Source organism: Tyto alba, unplaced genomic scaffold (genome assembly GCF_018691265.1).
Source record: "Tyto alba isolate M040663 unplaced genomic scaffold, T.alba_DEE_v4.0 Super-Scaffold_1000006, whole genome shotgun sequence".
NCBI lineage: Eukaryota > Metazoa > Chordata > Aves > Strigiformes > Tytonidae > Tyto > Tyto alba.
This window is the reverse complement of record NW_024881272.1, coordinates 31,853,112-31,878,104: the sequence shown is the minus strand read 5'-3', so window position 1 is coordinate 31,878,104 and position 24,993 is coordinate 31,853,112.

Sequence of the window (24,993 nt, the reverse complement as noted above, 5' to 3'; positions counted from 1 at the left end):
AATAGGCAAATGTCCATGCCTACCTGCTCTCTTGGTAAAGTTAAGTTTTCTGCAATGATGTTGGAAGTTTTCAGAATCAAGACTTTGTTTGTTTTGTCACTGCCAAACCTGGGGAGGACAAGGCTGATACATATCTGTTTTGTAAATGTCTAAGGAGTTGTTTTTGTAAGAAGAGCCAGGTACATGTATACTAGTTGTCTCCTTAGTACAGAGCCTCTCCAGCACTCTAACCCTATACTTTACTCACTGCTGACAGGTAGAGGGCAAATTTGCATAATGAACTGTTTAAATATTCAGTTTTATCAAGGCTTCAAGGCACTATTTGTCCTCCGCATCTTCAATAGCTAGTGACCCTATCTAAATCAACATCATTTGTCAAATCAAATTAGGCTTGTTGTTAATTTCAGACAGTGATGTTCATCTTTTTGATGCTTTCAAACAACTCTGAGGTAAATCCCTGTGACATAATGCTGCTTAGATATGCTAAATGAGTCACTTGTTCAATGCTGCAATTGTCAGAAAAATATGAAACTTAGCTCTAAGGTAAATATTGTTGGGTCACTTGAAATGTATGCAAATTTGACATTTCTCTGCTGATTAGCATATCTACACATCAAAGTTTTCTATATATCACATCAGATATTTTTGATTCAGGAGAGTTAAGGTCAGTGGCACTTGGCATACTCTTTACTTTGCATCAGACAAGATGAGAAATTAAAATCTTAGGGAAACTTTCCAGCTCAGACCTCTACTTTGCTGAAACAAGAACATTGCAGAGGAGCAGGCTCCTGTTTTTCAGTATAAAACTAATAAAGGAACATAAAGAAATTATTCACTTAACTAATGAATTCTAAAGGGAAGGAAAAACAAAAAAGGATAGGTTATGTATTTGGGTGCAGAGAGAGTAAAATTCTTCTCTTAATAACTGCAGTGAATACAAAGTATACATCTGCATATAGATATGTTTGCTTTTGAAATGAGTCTTTTTTTAATGAAAAAAAATAGGAGGTATGTCCTGTTCTTTTAAAAGTTATGTTTTGATTTGTGGCTTAAATACATCAGTGGAAGTTTTGCACTGTCCTTTCAGGAATCTATCTGACCATGATGGAGTGTTGAAGTTCGTAAGTTCATTAGCTCAGTGATTGCTTCCATAGATGCTAATATAACTGGTCATAAGAGTTAATTGTTCACACATTTTGCACATCAGGCCTTTAGAGATCATCGATAAATTGTCAATATATTCAGGTCTCCAAAACTCTCTGTGAAAATCCATTATGTTCAATGACAGATAGGTCTTGGTTTGAATGGTCCTAGGCTGCCATGTACATCATCATGGGTAGGATAATTTATGTAGCCCCTTTGAAGTCCTGATATCTGAACAGGTCTGTGTCAATGAGGGTAAAGAAGAACTCAGCAAGCAGGGAGAAGGCACTAAAAATCCTGAAGAGCACCTTGCTGGAGAATAAACTCAGTGACTTTCTGCTCGGCTGCAGTGGAGTAACTCAGTCATGTAAATGTTTTTTTCTTTCAAAAAGAGTGAAAGTATCTCAACTGCAGCATCCAGTGAATGCCAGCAAAATTTTGCTTTAAAAATAAAACAAACATTTTCCAAATTATTGGAGCAGAAAGATGTGTCAGACACCACTAACATATGTTTCTTTTTCTTTTTCTCTCCTGTAACTGAAACATGGCCAAACTCTGTTTCCTTCTCCTTTACATTGTATGAGTGTGTGTGTGTATATACAGATAAAAATTTTATACTTACTCTGCATGGAGACCTTACATACTACATTCTAGAAATGACTGAATGGACTTGTTAGACTCCAGAAAATAAGACATAGGAATGCCAGTTGATCCATTATTACTGCAGGGCATATAGCACCACTCAACCACATTAGTAGTTGATGTTTGATGATAAATCAATAACAGCTTTTATCTTCTAAGTAAAAGATATTTTATTCTCGTCCGCCTTTCCCATGATGGGTGATATAAAACCAGGAACTGCACTCACATTCTTAAGGCAAGATTTTAAAACTATTTTGGTGTAAGATTCGCATTTGCAAGCTGCCCATGCTTCCCATATTGGCAATGATTTTGACAAATGTAAAAAAGTCACTAATATTTTGACACTTTCACTGCCCAACTATGATACCAGCTGGCTGTGAATTCCGTTATTCATTGTTCTGCTGTATTTTAAAGACTGGTCCAGAGCCAATGTACTGGACCAGCTCCATTCATTCATTTTCAAGATTGAAGTTTCAGCTAACTGTAGTGGCCATTTTTCAAATAGATCTAGAAACCTCTTCTAATTTAACAGGATCATACAGAACAGAAAAGTCAAGTGTGCATGTAGATTTAAAGCTCTTCTCTTCAAGGGAAGGAATACATACATTTCAGCATGAATCAACCTAGTCTACACAGGATTTCTGACTGCTGTAATTTTTTTTAAGACATAACCAGTGTTTCCTTCACAGTAAAGCAAGGAAAAAAATACAATCTTTATAATGGTTAGATGGATTTAATAGCAAATTGAACTAAGGGGCAACAGTTCTGGATTCTTAAAATGAGAAATCACCACACTGGATTCATGCTGCCTGAGATTTTATAACAACTCAATTGTTACTTTTAAAGAAACTAAAAAGAAGCTTACACATTTCTGGCTTCAGATAGGCAAATACAACTTTACAATGGATGGAGATGGAGCTCCTGGAAATCCTTAGTGCACTTGCAATACAGACCAGAAGTACAGGACCCTTCGTAAGTCCAATCTTTTCTCTGTCTGAGCATCCTGGAGAGCAGATACATGTCTAAGTTAGCAGGTCCTTTTGAAGCCCCCTTCTTTAACAAATATAATAAAAATGTGCTTACTTAGTAAGTCTTCTTTATTGTGCCTACTAACATTTTACACTATTTTCCAAAGTCAGTAACAATATTCATCCCTCTGGCTTGTAACGCACTGATTAAAAAACAGATTGCCAGCAGTCATCTGCTATTGTCTGGCTTCTTAAATTCTGTTTCTGGTTTAATTTACTTGATTGTTCCATGCACTATTCATGAGTTCTATAATATTCCAAACTTTAATTTCAACAGATTAATTCTTACTAATTATTCAACATATGAACCTGCACATGAGAATTGTACTGTATGCACCATCCTGAGGCACAGAATGCAATGTCGAATCGTTTTCTGATTTCAAGTGGAAAACAAACTAATTATGTGGAAATATGATAATATATTGTGCTGCAGGGACCAGCCCTTTGTCTGTTTAGAAATGTTTACTTATGATCGGCTCCCTGTGTTATTTCTTCCAGGAGGAGCTGCCCTTTCTTAATGCATAAACATTATTGGCTGGTCCATGATTCTTTACTTCAAGAAAGCTGATTTACATAATTTTATATTACTTCCGTCTGGTGGAAACAAACAAGACATCCCAGGAAAGTAATAACTGAGCTAGCTGTAGCAATCTTCTGGAAAGATAAGACACGGAAGTCCTTGGAAATGAAGGATCACTTATTTCTCTTCTATTCCTCTTCCTCTTCCTTTTTTTTTTTTTTTTTTAAACTGTCATGCAGCTTTACCTCTGTGCTGTTTGATTTGATGTGTATCAGCATCCAGCCCTTCATCACAACATGGGGTACAAATCAACCATCAAAAAACTGAAGTAGAACACACTTTCTCCAGTTTTCTGTCAATGTGCCCCAGTTGAAGCTAATTAGGTAACGTTGGTACTGTGAAGTATTGGAATACTGGATCATTCATTGTTTGGGAGAAGTGTGGTGAAGTCCTGCCATGGTTGGTGAAGCTGTCAGCAGTCTGGCCTGTGGTGTTTCAGCCTTACTAGGCTATAAACAGTGGCAACACAGCAAAACCTCTCCGTAATGCTGTTCAGCTGAAAAAGGAATGATTTAGTAAAATATGGGAGGTGGTGGGGAGGGGAAATAAGACCCCCACAAAAGTAATGCCTTTTTCTTCTCATGCCATTTGAAATGCAATATGTGCTACAAATTAAAAGGTTGAAATATGTTTTAAGAAATTAATCACCAAAGAAAACTGTACAAATAAAATAGAGGTATTGAGTTTCTCAAGGGACCCTGGTCAGTAGTGGCATTATGAAGCGAGTCAAGGCTCTGTGAAAACAAACACCAGCAACGACGGAAGAACATAAAATCTGGACCCTAGAACTACATTTTAATAGACCTTAGGTGACACAACATGGTTTAGTATGTATCATAATACTTCATTCCCCCTAGAAAGCCAGGTTTTAAATAACAGGGAGGCTATCAAATATTCCATCCTCTCCTCTTCCCCAATAATTTTAGTTTATGAACTTTATAGTATCTAACACATTCCATTATTTATCTCATTTATTTTTTGCTTTATAATGGCAAACCAGTTTGTAGATTGTCTGCTTTCTGGTTCGTTTGTATTTTTACTATTATTTCTACTGTGTCTTGCCTAAAGAACCTAAGGGGCGATCAGAGGTACATGTAACTAATGCAAACAAAATCCATGTCCTAAAATTTCCCATTCTAGGATCCAATTTCTGGATCCAAAAAAGAAGCCTAGCTTCTTTAGCCATTTTTCTTTAGTAACTCTAATAGAAACTTGCAATTACATTATCCCTATCTTAAAGTGTAAAAACTGAGTCAATGACCAGAAGTTATTTCACTCCTCTGAAAGAATGTCTTCTACTTTTTGCTGCCTGAGTATCTACTGAATATTGAGTTAAAAGTCCCCTTATGCTCTGCATCTGCCTGTCCCAACCCTGCTGCTCATTACTTGTTGAGAGGAGGGATGGAGAGAAGAACTGATCTTGGGATGAATATCTTCATCTTTTCCAGCCACTGATTTTCCAGAGATTTTTCCTGCCACAAAGAAAAATGGAGGAATCTATTTTTTCACAGTGAAAATGTTCCCAAAGAGACCAGGACAGCTCGGGAAGAATATGCAAATTCAGAGGCAGCACTGAGGGGAATTTTTAATATTAATTTTAGATCTTGCAGTCAGGTTTGATAGAATCTAAAAAGTACTGTCTTAAAAGACTCCTGGTATCAGTTAAAGATGGTTTTGTTTACACTTAAGTGATCAAGGAATGAGGAAAATGACAGGGCTATATGGGTGAGATGCTTATTTTTCTCATTTGGGCTCAGACTTGAATAGTAATTTGCTCCTTTGCTCAGAAATAAGGACCATGGAAAACTTCTTTGGGAAATGACTGTAGAGCATCTCTTAATGTTATTTAAATAATTGAAATGTAAATATCATTGTAACCCAGCAGACTGTGTTTTCTCTCTGTTGCAGCAGTGCTTATCATGTTGGAAAGGCAATGAAAGGAAGCAGGAGAGAAAGGACGATGCTTCCACAATCCCAGGGCTTACTACAGATCCTGCTACAGCCTGCAGCTGCACCACTGGCTCTAGGCTGTGATCACGTCTGATTCCCACCTCAGCTGTGTCGGATCAGGTCAGTCCTAGGTTGAGAGATGTTCCTGGAAAAAAATACTAGAAAAGTTTCCAGAAATGAAGGTGACTGAAGGTAGTCAGCTGGGGCTGGATCAGACACCCCCTGGCCAGGGAAGGGACGTTTCTGCCACCTCTAACTCCACACCTGAAACCAAACCAGCAATTCTTGCTGTCAGTTTGTGGAGTCAATGATGCTAACTGTTCAGCACCGTGCACTAACCCTTAGAAGTGCTGGTACTCTACTTTACATGTTGGGACTGATATGATGAAATATCTTGATCAGGAATATTTTTAGCAGTGCAAGAACACAAAAATATTTCTTCCATGTCCTGAGCTACTACTCTGAAAAGGGCAGTCTTTTGATCTATGTTTTGAGTCCCTTCAATTCAGCTTTCATAAATCCTGTGCATCTCTTTGCAAGAAGGCAAGATTTTTTTTTTTTTTTTTCCTTCCAGCACTATGAGTGTATATGAATATAAAATGAAAAAGGGAGGATTTTCTCATGCTTGCCTGGAGAGATGGGAGTCCTCTAGGTTGGCCAATGTGGTTGCCTGGGCACTGTTAGTATAGGAGATGCAGGACTTGCTAGAGGTGGGAGGACTGTTGTAAAGCCTGAGGTCTGTGCCTGACTGAGGGTAGCACCATCCCCTTCCCTCAGCACAGTTTAAGCCCCGATCTGAGAGCAGCTAGCAGAGCTGTGCCTCTCACCCATATGAGTGCATTACAGGATCCCACCGAGGTCTCTGCGGATGATGGGGTGTGGGGTGCTAATACATGTGCTGTCGGTTAATACCTTTGCACTGGCATGGAACAACTTGTTAATTCCTGGCATCTCTGAGCATGTGGCTGAATTGATTAAGTTTTGATGCATTCTGGGCGGGCCACTGAAGGCATCGGGAAAGCTTACTTTCAGCTGCTCTGACCTACCTTAAACCTCAGATGTTTCCTGTTTCAGACATGAGCATTTTGATTGGAATTTTTGATGGTGTTAAGTGGTTTTGCTCAAAGCAGTGGGGCAAGAGGCATCCTTGTTTCTGGATAAGGGGAGTCTTTTTAATCCCCCCCATCTAGTTATGTTCAGACTCCCCCTTTTTTTCCTTCCTTCCTATATGCATGTTTCCTCATGGAAAGAGAAATTCCCCCACTTAGTCCATTTGTAGTAACCCCCATCAGATTTACCTTCCATCTCCTTGACTTGTGATCCTCTCCTTTCACTGTATCAGCTCATCTCTGCCAGTAAAGTGGGGCTGGTAGGACATTTTTTATAAAGGACAGACTCCTGCTCCACTGTGGTTTGTCATTACCAATCCACAGAAACCCCAAGGAAGCTAAAAAACAGTACGTCAGCCAGGTCATCTGAACGGGGCCATGTCTTGCACGTGTGTTGTTTTTGCTGCATGCACCAGCTCCTGCAGGCTGGTGCTTTTGTAACCAGTCTACACTCCTTGGCCAGAATTTATGGACATCAGTTAGCCTGGCTGCTCTATCAGAAATTGCCATAAATAAGGTGTTGATTGTACTCAAGATTTACATATACATTTTTTGTGGTATCCCTGCAGGGGGTTAGCTGGTGCCACCCACACTGCATTTTACTGGAAAGAAGCCTGCCATACTTAATAACTGAAATGATATATGTTGAGAGACTTTTGTTGAGGGAATGACTGATCCAAAGCCTCTTGAAATAAATGCAAAGAATAGCCTTGTCTCCAGTGGGCTTTGGATCAGGCCCAGATTCATGATCATACTATACTGTATTTTTTCATAATTTTGTGAGAATGGCTTTTTCTTTTGTGCAACAAACCACAGCTAAGGGGCATAGGGAAGAAAGGAAGGCAAAGAGAACCACAGAAACTGTGCTAAATGAATTTAAAATGAAAAATGCATTAAAAATTTAGTATGTGAGCAAAACCAGACTATTTTGCTCTGGAAGGGTGAAAGGGAGGAAAAATTATTATTTTAATATGTACCAGGCAAGGACAAGCACAAATCTGACCACGTCTGAGAACAGCAGAGAGCCACAGCCTTGGCTTACATTGAAAAGTTCTGGCAAATATCTCGGTTTAAAAGAAGGTGTGAGAAGGAAAGAGCCAGATCTGGCACATAAACCCCTACATGTTTGCGTGAAACTATACCACACTTAGCTTTTGAGACTTTTTGACTGATTTGAATGCATATGTTTGATAATAGGAAATGACATATTTATGTTTACTCCTTACGTTATTCAGGAGGATTTTAAAGGGTTCAGGGAGCTAGTACAAACAATTCTGCAAGCTTCTGTGTCATTCTCACCAAAGCAACCTGATAATTAAGGGTCTTGCTCTGTAAAGCATGTAAATCTAATGGCACTGGGAGCTCATGAGACGTGCAGGTAACTGAGATTGCCAGTGGGGAAAGACAATTTTCTCACATAAGCAGAGTGGGTTTGAGTTGGCTCCATCTGTGGGGACTCTTGGCCATGCAAAGACTCCCAGTGAGATCTGTTGAGTCCCACCTGGTGACACTAGTCAGTCTGAAGCATCACCTTGCAAATTGAGACTTTAAAGAGCTGTGGTCAGACATCCTCCCAGTGTTTCTATATGTTTTGAGTTTTTCTAATGGGCTCCACTTGAATCGCCCATGATCTTTTATATTTTTTTTTCCCAGGGAAAGGCTGTCTTCTAGGGTCTCAAGAGAAATCAAGAGAGAATCTCCTTGTGCATTTCAGGACTCTCTGTATTAAGTTAGTTTCTTTATGAATCTGGATATGCATGTCAACAGTCTGTATGGAGACTTCTGGAAAGAGCATTATCATGGAATCTATTAGAGAAAACAGTTCTTTGGGGTATTTTTCCTTCTAAGAGCTGCTGTGCAATCAAGAAGGAGATACATACGTAAAAGCGGGAAGATGCAAATATGCAAGTCTAGGCCATCCACATTAAACACCCCAGAGGGGGAAACAAACCCCCTCATTTTCCTGTAGGAGTAGACATGAGTAAGAGATGTCAGTGCAGCTATGACATCTGTTTACATGGGGATTTTATGCACCTGTTCACTAGGCAATAACAAATGCTTACCATGGTGGTAGCTGTATCACACGGTACATATGCTGCTTCTGACATACATAACACCTCTTTAAAGAAACACATGGCCCCATATGTCATGAGAACTTGTTTACATTCTACAATACAGTAATGGAAAATATGTTTCATAATAAATGTTTTCATCATTTTTGTGTTTAAGGAAAGAATGGGAGTTTTACGCCCTAGCTGTCAAGCTGAGTGTCCTCCCTCATTGTTCTCACCAAGAGATGTGTAGCTGTGAAGTAAACTTCCTACAAGCTTTCAAAGTTCAGAGAAGTTGGGGTTTCAATTGGTCAGCTTTAAGGGCTGATGCCCATGAAAAATGTAAAATTAAAAATGTAAGATTAGAATATATATTTGGGTGCAAATCAGAGTATTTATTTATTTGGCTTGCTAGAAAATGACCAATTTCTAGTCACTCCGGCAAGAGCAAATGTCACGTATTGCCTGTATAGAGCTCTTGAGATACTGAAGCCACTTCAGGAAGAGAATCCTAATGGCTTTGGAGCCCCATCTTTTACTTCAGTCACCCTGGAACCAGAAAAGGGAATCGTATTACTTCATATCCATAAAATGAAGCAGATTCCTGCTTGAAGGTTGTCTTCTCCAACCTCCCGAGAGATTAATTTGGATAGATTTTAACTTTGATATGGTTTGGTTGAGATTATTCAGATCTATGCTGCTATATTAAGGCTTTTCCCTTCTAGTAGTTCTTCTGTTTTCAATTGTCAGTGTTTCCACCATGAAGACTGCTCATACACAGGAGTCTTTGTCCTCCATTCGCTCCTCTCTGCTAAGGCAAGATTTTGTCCTATGATTAACAGTACTGCAAGAACTCAAAAGAAGTAGCTGTTAATTCCCGTGGAAGACAGGTCCAAGAGTTAACAACTTATTGTAGCAAATGTTTTTTCTTGATATTTACCTTAACTGTCACTTTCTGGTATTTATTTTGTGCAGTTAGCTAACAAGAATGAAAATCAGACTCTACCTTGTTTGGGGAACCCACTCATTTACAGACAAAACAGAAGTGTGAAAGTTAGAAGTATGTAGACAAACAACTTTTATTATTTTGATGTAAGGAATGATACATTGATATATTGTTTGAATACCTCTTTTCTGCTTAGTCCTTCTGCAAAGCAGTATTCACCACTACCTCGGCAGTTCTCTTGATATAAAAGAATGGATGAATAAATCATTTATTCCAGAATATAATAACCTAAGCTTATCTCTCTGTGCATAGATTCAGTGTTGTTTAACAACAAAGAATTTTCATGAGTTTCACAGAATGTCCACCCTAAGTACTTTTGGTTACGTTTTATCACCTCTACCTCATCTATCACAAATGTATATTTAAAAAAAAATAAAAAGGCATTTTATTTTCTTTATTTTAAACTAGCTGCCTGATAACTTGTTTAGGTGCCTTTAACTGAAGTCTTGTGAGAAATGCAAACAGTGTTTGGCTGTTTCTTTTCTTGCATTGATTTGGAATTTATGCAGTGCAATATTTATTCCTGTCTCTCAGCCTTCTTTCCATACTGGAAAGTCCTTGTCTCTTTTGGCCAAGCTTGGACAAGTGACGTAACTCTATGTGATCTGACAAACAGGGGCCACAGAGCACTTCAAAACCCTCTTATGAAATGTGTCAATGGTAAAATGATAATAAAACCATAAAAATAGATTAAAGTGTACTTTTAGTGACATTTTCTGGCTTATACTTTCTCAGTGTTAGTTTCTGAGTTTCTTGGGGCTTTTGCAATATGTTAGGGCATAAAGGTACTCTTGCCCATATGCCCATATGTATTTGAGGACAAAGATACATATTTTGAGTACTGAGCTGAGCATGTATTTTTGTGTTTTCTGTTTCAAGAATGCTGCTCCAGTGTACTAACAAATGAAAATACTCATGCTAAAGCAACCCATTTTGCAGAAAGTCTGATTTTCCCAGGATAGCATGGAGCAGCTCTGACCTTCAGCATCTGCAGGGCAAAATTTAATCCTACTCTTGACTCTGACACCTGCAATGTCATTGGAAAAGGTTAAAACATCTCCCAAACTGTCTGGTCCCTGCAGGTTGCATAATAGAGAGAAATATGATATATTATTTTAATACCTTGAGAAGCTTAAGGCCCTAATTCCACAAAGCATATAAGTCTTGTTGACTTGAAGAATGCTGAAAGTTAATCATGTTCTCCATTGCCTTGTTGAATTGGGGCCATCGATACAGTGATAATGCATATCGTACTAAAAACTGACCTGGCTATAAAGCATGACCTTACCAGGCTTTAATAGCATTCAGTTTCATTTATAAATAATTCCACTTTCTTAAAAGTATCCCTTTAACCTACAAAAACATAAGGATTTTTGTCCCTAGGATAAATTTTCAGCTGATGGAATCATACATAAGATTCTGTTTCTCACCATACTGAAGCTTGGGTTTCATCCTACCTATTTATAAATATGTAAAATATATATAATTATATATAGTATATATATATTTGTAGGTTATTCTCACAATTAGGCTCAAAACTCCTTTTGAATTCATAATTGTACGTGGAATAGAGGGGATAGCAAATCTTGTTTGACTTAAAATTCTTGGCAGTCATTTCTTACTTTTAAATGCATTTCCTCTTTTTTTTTCATTTTATTCATTACAGCTACATAGAGCAATTTTAAAAATATTTGGGACATGTTTAAGTGTTGCATCCTAATCCGTCTATTTATTTTTGATGTACTTTAGAAGAGAGTGTTTTCAACTTCAATTGTGTTAGACTATACAAGTACCTTTTAAAATGGTGATTGTAATCCTGTTTTCAAGTTTTTTGTACGTTATATATGTTACTGAAATTTGCAGTGAAATCCTACCTATTAATTTTTCCTATACGCTTTACTGAACTGGACTATTGCTCATGTACTTAGGTGTCTCATTTACAGCAGAGTGCTGACAAGCTTTATGAATGGGAGAATGGCATCATTTAAAAAAGAAAACTTGAAATCCCCAAGGAAGAACAGTTTCCCAGCATTTTTAGGCAGCATACAATGTTCCATCAGTCTGCAGCCAACCTTTTTTTGACTTACTTTCAAGTTAAGAAACAATATGATAACAACCTACAGAAACTTGGCAGGATAATTAAATAATCATCATTTTTTTTCCAGTGTCTGATCTAGCCATAAAGAGAAAAGTCACAAAGATAAGACAAATTTTATTTTGCTATCATATGCAATGAGCAGTTTCTCAGAAATATCGTTTCCTCACTACAGGGAACCAGTGCTCACTATTAGCAGAGCCAAGCAAAATTTTTGAAAATTGTTATTGTAATGTTTACATAATGAGATCATATTTTTTCTCTTATGAAGTACAGGTGCAAAATCTAAACACTCTGCTCCCAGAAGTGCAACTTCTCAGCCGTTTCTTTCTTAGGCAGTCCTTGCAATCTTAACCAGTGAACTATTAATGGGCTATTGACAACTTTGGTAAATCTTATAATTTTTTTTTTTGTCTCTTGCAACCCTACCAACACAAAAAAAAAAAAAAAAAACAACAAAAAAACCCCAAACAACATCAACTCCAAATCTTTATGCTCTTTAATTTTATTTCTCTCTTTCTTTTTCTCATATTTTGTTTTTTGAGGACCACTCAACCTACAGAAGAGCATCTGCTGGACCCTGAGTGGGGAAGCAGACATGCAGAAGCCTTGCAAATGAAAAAGCCAAGAGTGGGTCGGACCCCAGATGGTGAGTGTTTGCTCTTAACAAGGAGGCTCTTTCTCATTCAAAAGAAGGGAGGCAGCACCCTCTAGCACTGAGCCTTTGCTACCACTCCAATGGCAAGCACTGCCAAACGTAAATCAGAGTGATAACAGTCTCTGCTGGGGATTCAGACCCACATTTTCCGGCATGGAAGATAAAACCTTTTCTGGTTCTTAATTCAATCACATACCCAACTGGCAATCTTGCATATCAAAATGGGAATCCTGGGAGGCTGCTGGAATATGCAGATCAACAGAAGCTAATTAGCATTTACTTGCAGCCATCCTTAACTGATTGGCAGCACAGCTGTGGGGACCAAGCAGAACATGCTGAGTTGCATATTTGTATGGCCACCTGCCATTTGGTGGGATCCAAAATAGTGTAAACTACCACTTCACAATAACTCAGTGACCTTAGTTTTGAAGTAATATTGAATAGACATATTTGGCTAAGTGTATAATTAGTGCTTATTTCACCTGACATGCAGTTCAACAATAGGCTGTGCAGCAGTACCTTCTTAATTTGGCATGTTGATGTCTTAATTGAGATTGACAACTTGTTAGAGAGGTACTATATTTCCAATGCAGGCTGAGATCTACCCATCATCACTGACTTTCCCAAGCATATGAAACAATGCGCTTTTATGCCTTAAAACACATTCCAGCTATTCAGAACTGAATAATCGAACATGAGTAGAGTTCACTGATGAAAGCAATGGGTCCATTTCTTGCAGGGATTTTATGTAAATACTTTTATTGCTTTGCTCAAAATATGCAGCAGAGTGGGGTCTGACCTAGAAAATAAAAATGTCAGGAAGCAAAACAAAGAAAATAAAGTGGGAAAGCATGTTTAGGCAGAAGGAATGTTAGCTTTGTATGCCAATTCACACAATGGTGGTGAAGTGAAAATGAATGAAAGCTGTACCAATGATTTACTATAAGCCATTGAGAAGAGAGTGATGCCTCTTGTGTTTAGCAAGCAAAGGTCTGTAGCCTGATTGCCTTGTCATCCTAACCTGGAAATCTGGGTTACCTGGATGACGGGGTACCTCTGCTTATGGGCAAAAATAACCAAAAACAGATCAAATTTGTGTATCTGTGACAAACTATATATATATATATGACCTCTGTAAATTGGCATGTTTTCTCAGGGCGGCTGGACTGGCTTGTAGTAACAAGAAATTTGGTCCTGTTTCAGACTGTGTGCTAGAGAATTGAAAAAAAAATATATATGGGTCTGATAAGTGATAGGAAGGGCACATCTAGGATTGCTGATCTATGTGAAATATAATTCTCAATGGAAGATATAATAGCATAGTGATAGCTAAGAATGGAGTTCTTGTTTGTGTTTCCAAAAGGGGACCATAGCTTGCGGAGAAATAAGTCCCTTCAATCAAAACTATATCCTCATTATTCCTGTGTCACGTACAGACAGAAGCAAGACCTGCAGTTCATCTGCTATTCTTTACCTCAGGAAGTACTATAAAAAAAGGCCTGCTATATCTTAACTATTACCTGCCTTTCTTGGTGTCCGTGGGATAAATACCTTCAGAGATACTTTGGAGGGACATGACCATAAGGCATTTTATGTTTATTAAAGCACACACACATAAAACACATTCCTGATAATGCAAAGGAATAAGTGACCAGGTTAACAAAACCCATCCCCTGCACCCCCATGAACTGCATGAGCTACAGATGGAAAGAGCCTACCAGGCCATTAAGTCCAGGTGACCTGACTCTGCAGAAGTCATTCTAATAATTGCTTGATGTTTGTTCTTTGCTACATTCTCCATCATTTTGTCAGTGCTCTGCAAGCAGAGGCAGCTGTTGAATGTTGCATCAGGGGGAGAGCAACTCTGTTCTGGAGTCCTGGTGTGAAGGCTTTACACACATGGCCCCAGAATTGCCTTGGCTCTTTCTGTAGCCACGCTGTATTAAACCATCTGCCTCATTCAACTACTGAAGGAGAAAAATCTCAACTACTAAGAAACCCTGCCAGATAAGTAAATACTTCTGAGCTAAGGCTTCATAGAAAATTTATCACTATTTCAATCAACTCTGCAACATGTAGTAATTACTGCAAGGTGGTGTAGATGCAGCCGGCTGGCCCAAAGGCAACTGAAGGTAACAGGAATTCTCCCATTGTCTTGGATGTGCTTTGGGTCACACCCACAATTATCACAAAATTGTGTAGTTCTGTTTCTGGACATAAACAGGGATGCCCTCAGATTAGGCAGGTCATGTGTCAACAGTCTTGCTCCTGCCCAGACAGATGTTGATTTCCCAGAAAGTTACTTGAACATGTTGTTTTGTGAGGATCTGAGCAGGCTTGGTAGCTGGCTGACTGAGGAGTAGGAGAGTTATAGGAGTCTAAGCTGACAGGCAACTTGAGAGTGTTTCAGGCAGGTTGCTGCAGCTCTGGGCTTTACGTACGTATGAGAAGCCAGGAGCCTAGGGGCTTTGGCTCCTGAGCTCTGTGACTCCCATTCATCCAGGACTTCCAAATTCCTGTCTCCATATTATGCAGCCAAGTGGAATTTTAAGTAGAAACTTATCCAAATTGTTTGATAATTTTTCAAACCTTCTAGATTTCCTTCTTTTCCTTCCAAATCAGAATAAAAACAAATTTAGGAATATTAAAATAATTCCTGTGCCAGAATTACATATCTTCATCCAACTCTACTAAATTTGTGTCACAATAGGGTTTGTGACTGAGCTATGTCATGTTGCATCATGCTGTGTGAATAACAGCCTGATGTTATAAGTGCTTATCACAGTGCTGTATATGTATGAAGATGTTCTAAGTTCTGCCAACAAACAGACATAGTAGCTTGGTAGTATGTATATTTGCTAAACCACAGAAGTAGTTGTGGTATAAAGGCAGTGAATTCATTCTTCATCAGCCTACTATTGTTGTGGTGCTTGTAAGAGCTAAAATCTGGTGGTGATCATGGTGTATTTTTACTTAGAGGGCTGGTAAACATGATCCACACAAACATCTTCCTAAAAACATCTGAGCTGGCAGGTGCTATCATCTCCATACTGGGCAGGTCTGACCCAATGGCTGATCAAATGGGCTGCTAAAGAGTTTCTGCTTACCTTTGACCATGGGTTTGTAGTGAATTCCAAGGAGGCAGTGTCATTTGAAATTAAGGCAAGCATTGCAAGACTCTGTGGTGAGCTGCATGAGCATCTCACAGTGTTCCCGGGGAATATATTGACCATGTGTTGTGTACCCCAGGCAGTGCCTCATACCGTTTCAGGAGACTTTCACACTTTGACCAGAGCATGGCATTTGCACCATGACTACTCTGTTGCCTTTCTGATGATATGGGCTCTCTCTTTGGAGGCTCAAATGACTGAAGAGACCTGACTATGACAAAAAGCTACTGGACCCTGCAGAGGGATTGCTGTGAAATACTTTGTGCCACCCCTGAGGTTGGAGAGGGTGAATCTGCTAGCATTAAAGCAAATGACATGCATCTCAGCTTCCTGCTAGCAAAGAAAGCCACTCTAACTGTTTAGGAGCACGTTCTGGAATTTCACTTGGAAGTGTCCACCTCTCACATCCAGGTGCGATCCAGGTGAGCAGCAAGACAGTTCATCCATCAGGCAAACTCTGGGACACCCCTTCGTTAGGACTTGTCCTGATCTGTGTTGATGCTTTAACAGTTAATTGGACAACTGCATTTTGAAAGCCTGTGTCTCAAGCTGAACTGGGATGCAGTCCTCACTAAAGACTTTTGCTTCTTTTCCACTATGCAAAATAACAAAAAAGACTAATCTTAAAACTGCTCTTAATGAGTATAACCAAAATATTAACAGTAGTAAACAAGAATACATTTGCTCATAACTTGTCATATCAGTGTAATAAATTAAGCCAGAAACACATTAACATTTGACAGCTTAAACAATGCAGGAAAAAATACAAACCTCACAGGGACTATGTGAAGCATGTTGGCAGTTTAACAGACATTTTGAGATGTAGATACATATATCAACCTTTCTGAATTTAGTCTTGATAACTCCTTTTCCTCTGTGTGCCAAAACACTGCCGTGTGAAGACTAATGAGTTCCAGATTTGTTTATCTTTGGTGGCTAAGGCAGATTCACGAGCCCCTTGAACCTATTTTACAGCGGCCATGTGATACCAGCGTGCAACACCAGAGGCAGAAACGTCTCTTTTATGCTGATGGATATACGGCGTGTTAAAAGATCTTACAAGAAAGATGTGCTTGGCCATCTGATACAAGGGACCATGTCAAATCTGTTTTGGATGATCTATATGAGTGAATTGTCCTGCCTGTTAGCTTTCATATGTGTTTTATGTTTATGTTCGGAGGTGTAATAACAAATGCTCAGAATAAATCTTGCACATGAAATAGGGATTATTATGTCTAACAGCAAGACTTCATGTCATGCACTCACCAGATTTTTTTGTATGGGTAATTGTTTTTTCCAAACTTTTTTTTCATATTGAGTGAGTTCTCAAGTAAATGTCATAGCTCAGGAAGACCCTGGGCCACTTAAGTGAAACATTCCTTTTGTTTTTCCCCTATTTGACCTCTACTTTCTTATTTGTCTCTTTAGTATTTTGCTTTTCTATTAATCAGGGTTTTTTTGTGTTTTAATGTTTGCCTTTGTTAAGATCGGTGGCCAGTACTGATGAAAGAGAAAGGGTTATGAATATACATCTTTAACGAAGTTAATGTGCAACGTTTTGTGTAGACTTTCGTGAAAGCAGAGCATTTTCCTGTCAGAGATCTGAGCAGGTGATTTCTTTGTGGACTAAACTTTGCTCAGTTCTAAAGAGAGTTTGGATCTATCATCCCCTCAAACCCATGACTGCTTTTTAACTCTTGGCAGGACAAAGTTGGTGCAAAGGCCCCTTAACTTAAAGCAGAGGATGCTAGGTGAGAGTCCCTGGATGACAGCCTTTTGCTGTGGTGGACCTGCTTCGCCTGCCATGGCACCAGAAGCCTGTCCAGGGACAGGAGGGACAGCCAAGGCACGTGCCCAGAGATAGCTGTAGGTAACAGAGAGTAAGTTTAAATAACTCTGATGAACATTTGACTTTCTGCCTTCAGATTTCTTATCCATTATTAGCAGTGTAACAGAGGCTCTCATGCACCCTTTCCTTAGTTACGGTCCCAAAAGAATCTTTTTTCCTTGAATTTAAATGTGGTGTATATGTTTAAGTAACTTTATTGGGTTTTGTTTGTTTGTTTACTCCTGTTTTAGCAAATGCATTTGGACTAACTACTTCTGAAGAGTAATTCCTTCTTTAGCAGAGACTGCTCTATATTCTCCTGTTGCTTGTAAGCAATATTTTTTCATGATTTTTCACTGGTGGGGCCACGTCATGTTTTTTAAACAAGCAACAAGAAAAGTCAGTAATGCATCCTCGCTGCCCTCAATTCTGATTTAAGAATTATAAAATCCAAATATAGCCAGAATCACACAAGATTTTCTGCAGCAGTACAACAGTACATGACTGTGTCCCGTCCAGAAGGAGATGCAATGCGTGTGTATCCTTGTAGTGAGTGATTTGAGAAGGAAAAGGAAGAGTAAAGAAAGGTTTATTAGAAAAAGTGATACACGTACAGGCAATGTTTTGGGGGTTATTTGTAAGAAAAACTTACTTGCTGTTTGAATATTTAATTTATAATTTAACTCCTGGACTCTGTTTTTCTAAAAACTATCCTTTAGCTCCTTCTGAGAGTGATATTAAACCAAGGCCAGAATTTATTGCATAGTAAAGAAAGGTAACAAAGGCTTTCTGGTTTCACTGCTCACGGATGTCTCTGCTGTTTACTGAGTGCAGCACATTCCCACGACAGCCCAATCGAGCCCAGAGTCCCCACGTGCTGTGCATTGTATGAACATACAGTGAGAGACAGTTCCTGGCCTGAAACGTTTTCAATTTAAATAGATGTGGCAGGTGAGAAGTGGATAGTGGGGAATTTGCTTTTATCATCAATGGACATCTGAATTGGTGAGAGGGAGAAGTGATTCAGCTGTAGACAGGAATTTTGCCTGCTCCCGATGGTTGCTGAGCCTCTGCTCACAGACCATGCTGCTCTTTCCAGCTCTCTACTTCATGGCTGTAAAAGCAACTATTTAAATATGGTTTTCCGAACAGAAGAAAAAATGTAAAAAAAAACCCCAAAATAAAGAGCCATCTCACATAAGAACAGTAGTCCAGTTCTCTACCACAAGTGATGACTGTTCTTGTTCCAGTAAAAGCCAGACCTCCTCATAACATACCTTATAACCTGTTAATTATAATTTCCTTCTCTAACATTTGGATCACACTACTAAATATTTTTAAATATCTATATATGTGTTTTTTAAGCTGCTGGGTTTGGGTTACACCTTTTCCATATGCCCAACCCACACAATCCCATCAACGCTTTCACACACCAGTCAAACACTCTATATTTGTGTGAAACTCACTGAAGGAAAAAAATTCCTATTACTACTACTACTAATACAAATTCATTTCTCACAACTATTAGTATTTTCCTGAATGCCACTGAATGAATTTACTGCAATTGTATGTCTAACTTTTTGTGGTGTTGATTTTTGATTTATATTCATAATTACTCCATTCCCATCACCACACACCTTATTTTTTCCTTTTTGCTCAACAAAGATTCCTTTACAAAACTTAATCACTTTCTGTATGAGCAATCCCCAAATACATTTTATATTCTGTTGTTACTGGGAATGATGTTCTGAAAGTTGATATACATTGCAACAGCAGGTGCTAAGACAGGCAAGTAGGGAACAAAAGCTCTTACTGCATGAAAAAGTCTAATAATAGACAATTTGTTCACCTGGCACTGGCTGCATAAGCATTTGAGATGAGCTCATTGTTATTGGCGATGAGCTGGTCGCACGGATGAAAATATGGAAAATCCAGGTTGTGGAAACAAAGGTTTGCTAATATTAGAACAGCATTAAATGGTTCATGGTAGAGCTGCAGAGGTTACAGGGTGAGCTGTGGGGTTTAAAGCAGTGAAACACTTCCATAACCAGGAAAGCAATCAATAAAGACACAGTTGTGTATATTCTTGCAATAAAATTACATGTGTAAACATTTTCAATAACTCTGCAACTGGGCAAGCTGTTCAAAGCAGGTTTACACTCAGAAGTGTAGTTGAAGCTTTTTCCAGACTCACTGAAAACGTGGCCATTAGTTAGGGAAGCTCACCATGAAAAGCAGAGTTTAGCAATCTGGTCAAAACTGAATCATCAATCCATAAAGATGAATTCTCTGCAGTGGGGCTGCCGGAGCTGCGGAGCAGTGCTGGGAGCTCCGTTACATCCCACTGGAGTCTCAGGCATGAGGTACATGGGGCTGTGGGTCCAGATCCAGAGCAGTCAGTGTGAGGAAGAGGCCAGGGGTGGTGTTGGTGGTGTGAGCATTTGGGAAGCTTTTTCTTCAAGGAGGGGAGCATGCCTGCTCTGGGGGAGCCTGAAGGACAGCAGAGACTGAGTCTGTGCTTGGCTGTGGTTTCCATCTACCCCTCAGAAGATACAGTGGAAGCAGTGCTTCAGTTAAAAGGTCAGTGACACTGCCAAATATCCCTAAACCACCTTCTCCTTAGCTTGTACCCTGCCCCTATAAAGAGGGCTGTATGTGCTCCCTCAGAACAGACAGCAAATCCAGGGTATCCTCAACCCTGAGGTGCATTTTCATGTCCTATCCTTCTAAAATTGAGGAAATTGTATTAATTATAACATACCATTAATTGTCATTTTTTTGTTTTTGGAGAGAAAAGATCCCTCTGATCTTTTTGATTTTCTTTGATTTCCACAGGAAATGCTGCAGGACCCTGTTCCTATTTACTCCTCTAAGCTGTGCACACAGTTGTTTGCCTGGATCCCGGGGATATTAAGGATGAGGAGACCATAAATGCCATTGAATCTCTTTCCTTCGCAGTCTGTGGAGGTGAACTCTGTGCCAGCGGTCACAACTGGTGAGCTCCCTCTTGGCTTCAGTTCTACTGAAACCTTGCTTTGTCTTCACAAAGTCAGGTTGATGTTCTAGTTCAGCTGTTAATCAAAAGTCTCAGTTCCTCGAGATTATGGGTGCAGTTTCTAGGAAACAATAATCTTACGGTCTTTACAATTGCCATGTTAATGAGCCTCCACCGCCATCCAGTGCATTGGGCTCAATAACTGTTAGGGCATTTGGGGCCAAAACCCACATATCTATTAAGCTTAAACTATAGTGGATTGACAGTTGTATTGCTGTCAAGCAGGGTTTATTTCACACCAGTGTTATTCATCATCATCAGATCTGGTACTGCAAACATCTATGGCAAAGTTAAGCTCATCACACAAGAGGTCAGCATAATCCTATACCACCCCCCAAATAAGTCCTGGTTAGAACACTGGATACTGATGACTTCAGCAAATACTTCACAAGTAGGCAATGCTTTAAAAAAAATAATGTAAGCGCCTAATACCTCACACTTCAAACAGTGAATATATTGGAGAAGTTTGTAAACATTTAGCAACCAGTTTATGCATTGCTTGACCAGAACAGTTGTGCAGTGATGGCCTTTGTGCCAGTGTGCAGGTCTGCTTGGACCATGCATGTATTATCGAACAGTTGAGGGCCAAAGAATTAGTTTCTTCATATCAGTTGGTTTTATTATCCATTCATATTTTTTTTTTTCTTTTGAAATGTCAGCTGGAATTTAGCACGTAAGTGTTTAGGTATCTAAAGGGAGGCCACAACACTAAGCACAGATCAGATTCCTTTTGCTTGCAAAACTCCCCCCTTTGCATTCCAGCCTGACAAAGTTTTGTTGCAGTTACTCAGTACATAGATAACTAAATACTTTAAATGCTAATTAAAATAGATGATGTTTAACTGTTGGCCTATGCCATTTGTTTATGATGGAAGACAGCAGGGAAGCAGAATCATCCATTACCATTATCAGCAATTTCTTTTCTTCTTGTCTACTTATCCAAGCAATACATATGCCCAGACGCTGACTTGGTTCTCGTAAACAACCTTGTTTCCAATAGAACCTCTCCCACCACCTTTCCACTGTCTTATTTTTCAATTTACCTTGTATCTATCTTAAAACAATACATTCCAAGCTCCCTGGTTTTTTGTTTTGTTTTATGTTTTTGTTTTGTTTTGTTTTGTTTTTTTTTTGTCATACTTGAAACTTTATATTGGAATTGTTTCTGGCCAGAATGCTTGCAGCCTTGTTGTCTGTATGCAGAAATGTGTTCCCATTAATCAAAGGAAAAGCTGAGTAAAGTGGTACAATCCACGTTCTCATTTTGGAAATTAAAAGGCAGTATCGTTATTAAAAGGCAGTTCTGCTAAATGTTTTCTGATGGAGGGAGAATTGGGACACACTACATTGTCCAGTGACTTTGCCAAAAATATGACACCAAGAGACACGATAAATGAATGTATAAATAGTAATCGTTCTGAAAGGGGTAGTCATAAATCACAAAGTGAGTTGCAGAACATTTCTTTCTCGGTGATACTTGAAATGTGATCTACCTTGAAGTAAAAGAAAATCAGATTTTCTCTTCTGATTGTTTTGAAATGATATAGAAACTGAAAACCCAGTTTCCCACAAGCAGAATCCTAGGCAAAATATGAAGTTCTGCAGTAAACATTAGTCCAAGTTTTGCGAAGAGGAGGGCTTCATGGAAGATTGCAAACCACCAGTTTGTTGGAGTAAGAGGTTATTAATCATGCCACACTTAGGGTTAGCATAGTTCTGGCCTTGAATCAGTGACGCGCTACAACAAACTGAATAACCAATAAGAACAGATAAGTTGCTCTAAGAAGTTCTGCAACAGATCTTGAAAGACATTTTTCCTCACAAACCAGCCTGTGTTATAATGAAAAGCAATCCTATTATTTGTTGTGATCATTTATCAGTAGATTTTGACTGGTCTCATTCTGTCTGTGTAGATATTCTTCCCAGGGTTCATCTACTGTGCTTTTGGGTGGATAAATTACCTTCAGACCACCTCTTCCTTTTTTTTTTTTGTTCACAGAACAGCATCTGCACTAGTATGTGCACAACCTAGGAAGCAGAATTGCTGAAAAGCTGGGATCTGAAGGACTTGTAGGATGGCTGAGTGCTGGACCTTATCAAAAGGTCTTTCTTCTAAACAGCTGGGATCCTGTGGATGTGTCCCTGCAGACCTCATCCAATTCTGTTTTAGTTGTTAGACCAGATACGGGATTCATAGGGCACTTTAAAGCCTGGGTCCTCTGTATTTCCAGAAATCCTCTAGCCACCTCCATCTTATCTTCCACTGGTCTCTTCATGACCAAGTTTCTGCTGTGCCTATAAGCACTGGTGTGTAGGTTGGCATCACTGGCTGTAATTCACTGTAATTTTATTTGAAAGTAAACCCTTGATAAGATTTGGAAACAGGGACCAGCGCAATTATGCAGCTATGTGATCTTATTTTATTTGCTTTGGTTTCACAGTCTGCCTCTTGTCCTGCTTGTTCTTTGTCACACTCTCTTGAGCTCTGGTTTAGATCAAATGAGCTCTTCTACGCTTTCTGTTCGTGTAGTTTAGGATATAGGAACAGCCCAGGAAAAAAGCATGCGACATCAAAACCCACAAATTTTCTTGGAGAAAGACAGTTTTGGAAATACACGGGGAGAAGAGACTTGACAGTCCCGAGGTGGCTAGATCAAAGGGGATGTAATCAGGACTTGATGCACCTCACCAGCCCTTTCATCGGGTTGGAAGGAAAAACCCAAATGCTTCTGAGCAGGGACGCTTGCCATGAGCTGCTAGCCCACATAAAATCTATTCAAAGACTACTGTATTTTTGGTATTGTTATAACTATGTAGTGGTCAGATGATAGTTTCTTTGCTTGTTTCCATGTACTACTCTGGAACAGCAGTGTGTCTTTTTTGCTCTGGGTCCTTGAACCCTAACTACATGATGAGGCAGTCAAGATGCTCGGGCAGCCTTGACATTCATACACTGTTGATGCTCTTTCTGATTTTGTAACTCATTCTCATGCGACACAGTGATTTCCTCAGCACCAGCGAAGAAGCTAATCTGGTTGCCAGAATGACCGATGCAAGGCGGAGATTTCTGAGGCTCAGTAGCAGGAGTCAAAACAGTTGGTAATTTAGGAGTTAGCTGAGTATGTTTCTTCACTATAGCCTGCAGGTCAGCCATTACCTTCTAGTAAATACGTAATAAATAACCACTAACAGTGTCAGCTTCCTCCTATTTATTCTCTCATACTATATTCTGAGTCTATTTGTGCCACAGGAAAAATTACCTGGTTGGAAAGGCGCAAGCAACAGCCAGTTCTCCCTGCCGATGCTTGTCCAAGTCTGTGTGGAACTGGTGCCTCGGGCTGTCCCCGATAACTGCAGGACTGCAGGTAAATCTCTGCTGCTGTAGGGGAACCTCCAGCCAGCCTTGCTGTGTCTCTTGTTTCATGCATATCTGTGTGGTTGACCTGGGCCCTAGCCAGGGATCACTCTCCTGCTGAGAATTTGGCTTTCCAGTAGCATTCTGGCCTTTTTATGAGAGCGAGTAGTCAGGCACAATTGCCTTCATTCTCATTCTTTCTCTTGTATTTCCTTTGGTTTATCCACCTTGTTAAGACTAGTTAAAAGATATCTGTCAGAAGATTGATGCCATAAATTTCATGTTATATCTCCAATAAGAGAAGCATTTTTTGCTCATTATTCCTCCAGATCCTGGAGTTGGATAGATAGTTTGTATTAATAAAATATAAACTAATATCAAAACATTTTTCAAGCCAAATCTATTAATTACTTTTTCCATTATCTGTCTGGCTCTACCCATGAATAAATTAAAAGAAGCAGAGAAGACGGAGACATGACACGATCTGTTATGTAAATCACCCTGTACATCTCAAACTATCTGCTGGGGCAGTGCTAACTAATTTATGACAGGTCACCCAATAGTTATTAATAAGTTATTAAATTGATATAAATTTAATCCAGTAATATTTCTTGAATTAACAGTGCCTGACTCATGACTTGAATCAGCCTGTTTATTTTTGGCAAAAGGATCCAAAAATCATGGCCAACTTCAATCTCTCTGCTCAGAAAATTGCATTTTTCCCTGCATGCAAGTAGATGTTGAACCCCTCCTTAGCAGTTGGGTAAGATTCAGCTTTGCATTGCTTCACTAATCTTCCGTTTCCTCCCCTGAAGGGACGAGTCGCTTTGTGCCCTCCTGCTGTGGCTGTAGAAGGTGTCACAGATCCCAGTTTGCTCTGGGATATCCAGTGGCATTAAAACCCTCTTACATTTCCTGGCTTTAGGATTTGACTAACTGCTTGAGTCTGACTTTGTGTACACCGAGTTTCCAGAGGCATGAATGCAGATTTGGAAAACTCAGTAACGTCATGGGCCCTTGCTAAAGATGCATGTAATTGTTAAAATGCATGTCCCCTTTGCCAGTAGAGGACAGCTCCACAGATGTATGCTGTCAATGCATCTTAGGTCCAGAATATGTTCTCTCCATATCCTCTGAAGCCTATGTGTTTCCTCCTCATTGCATTAATGTGTGGCCATGTGCTGTGTACTCTGCTTGCCTCCACTTGAACTTTGCATTGAGCTTTCAATTAGCAGGATTCAAACCGATTATTCTGGCAGAACTTTCCCCTCCAGAAATCCAACTCTTATTGCACATCAATTTTTAAAAAGGTGTTATTGACAC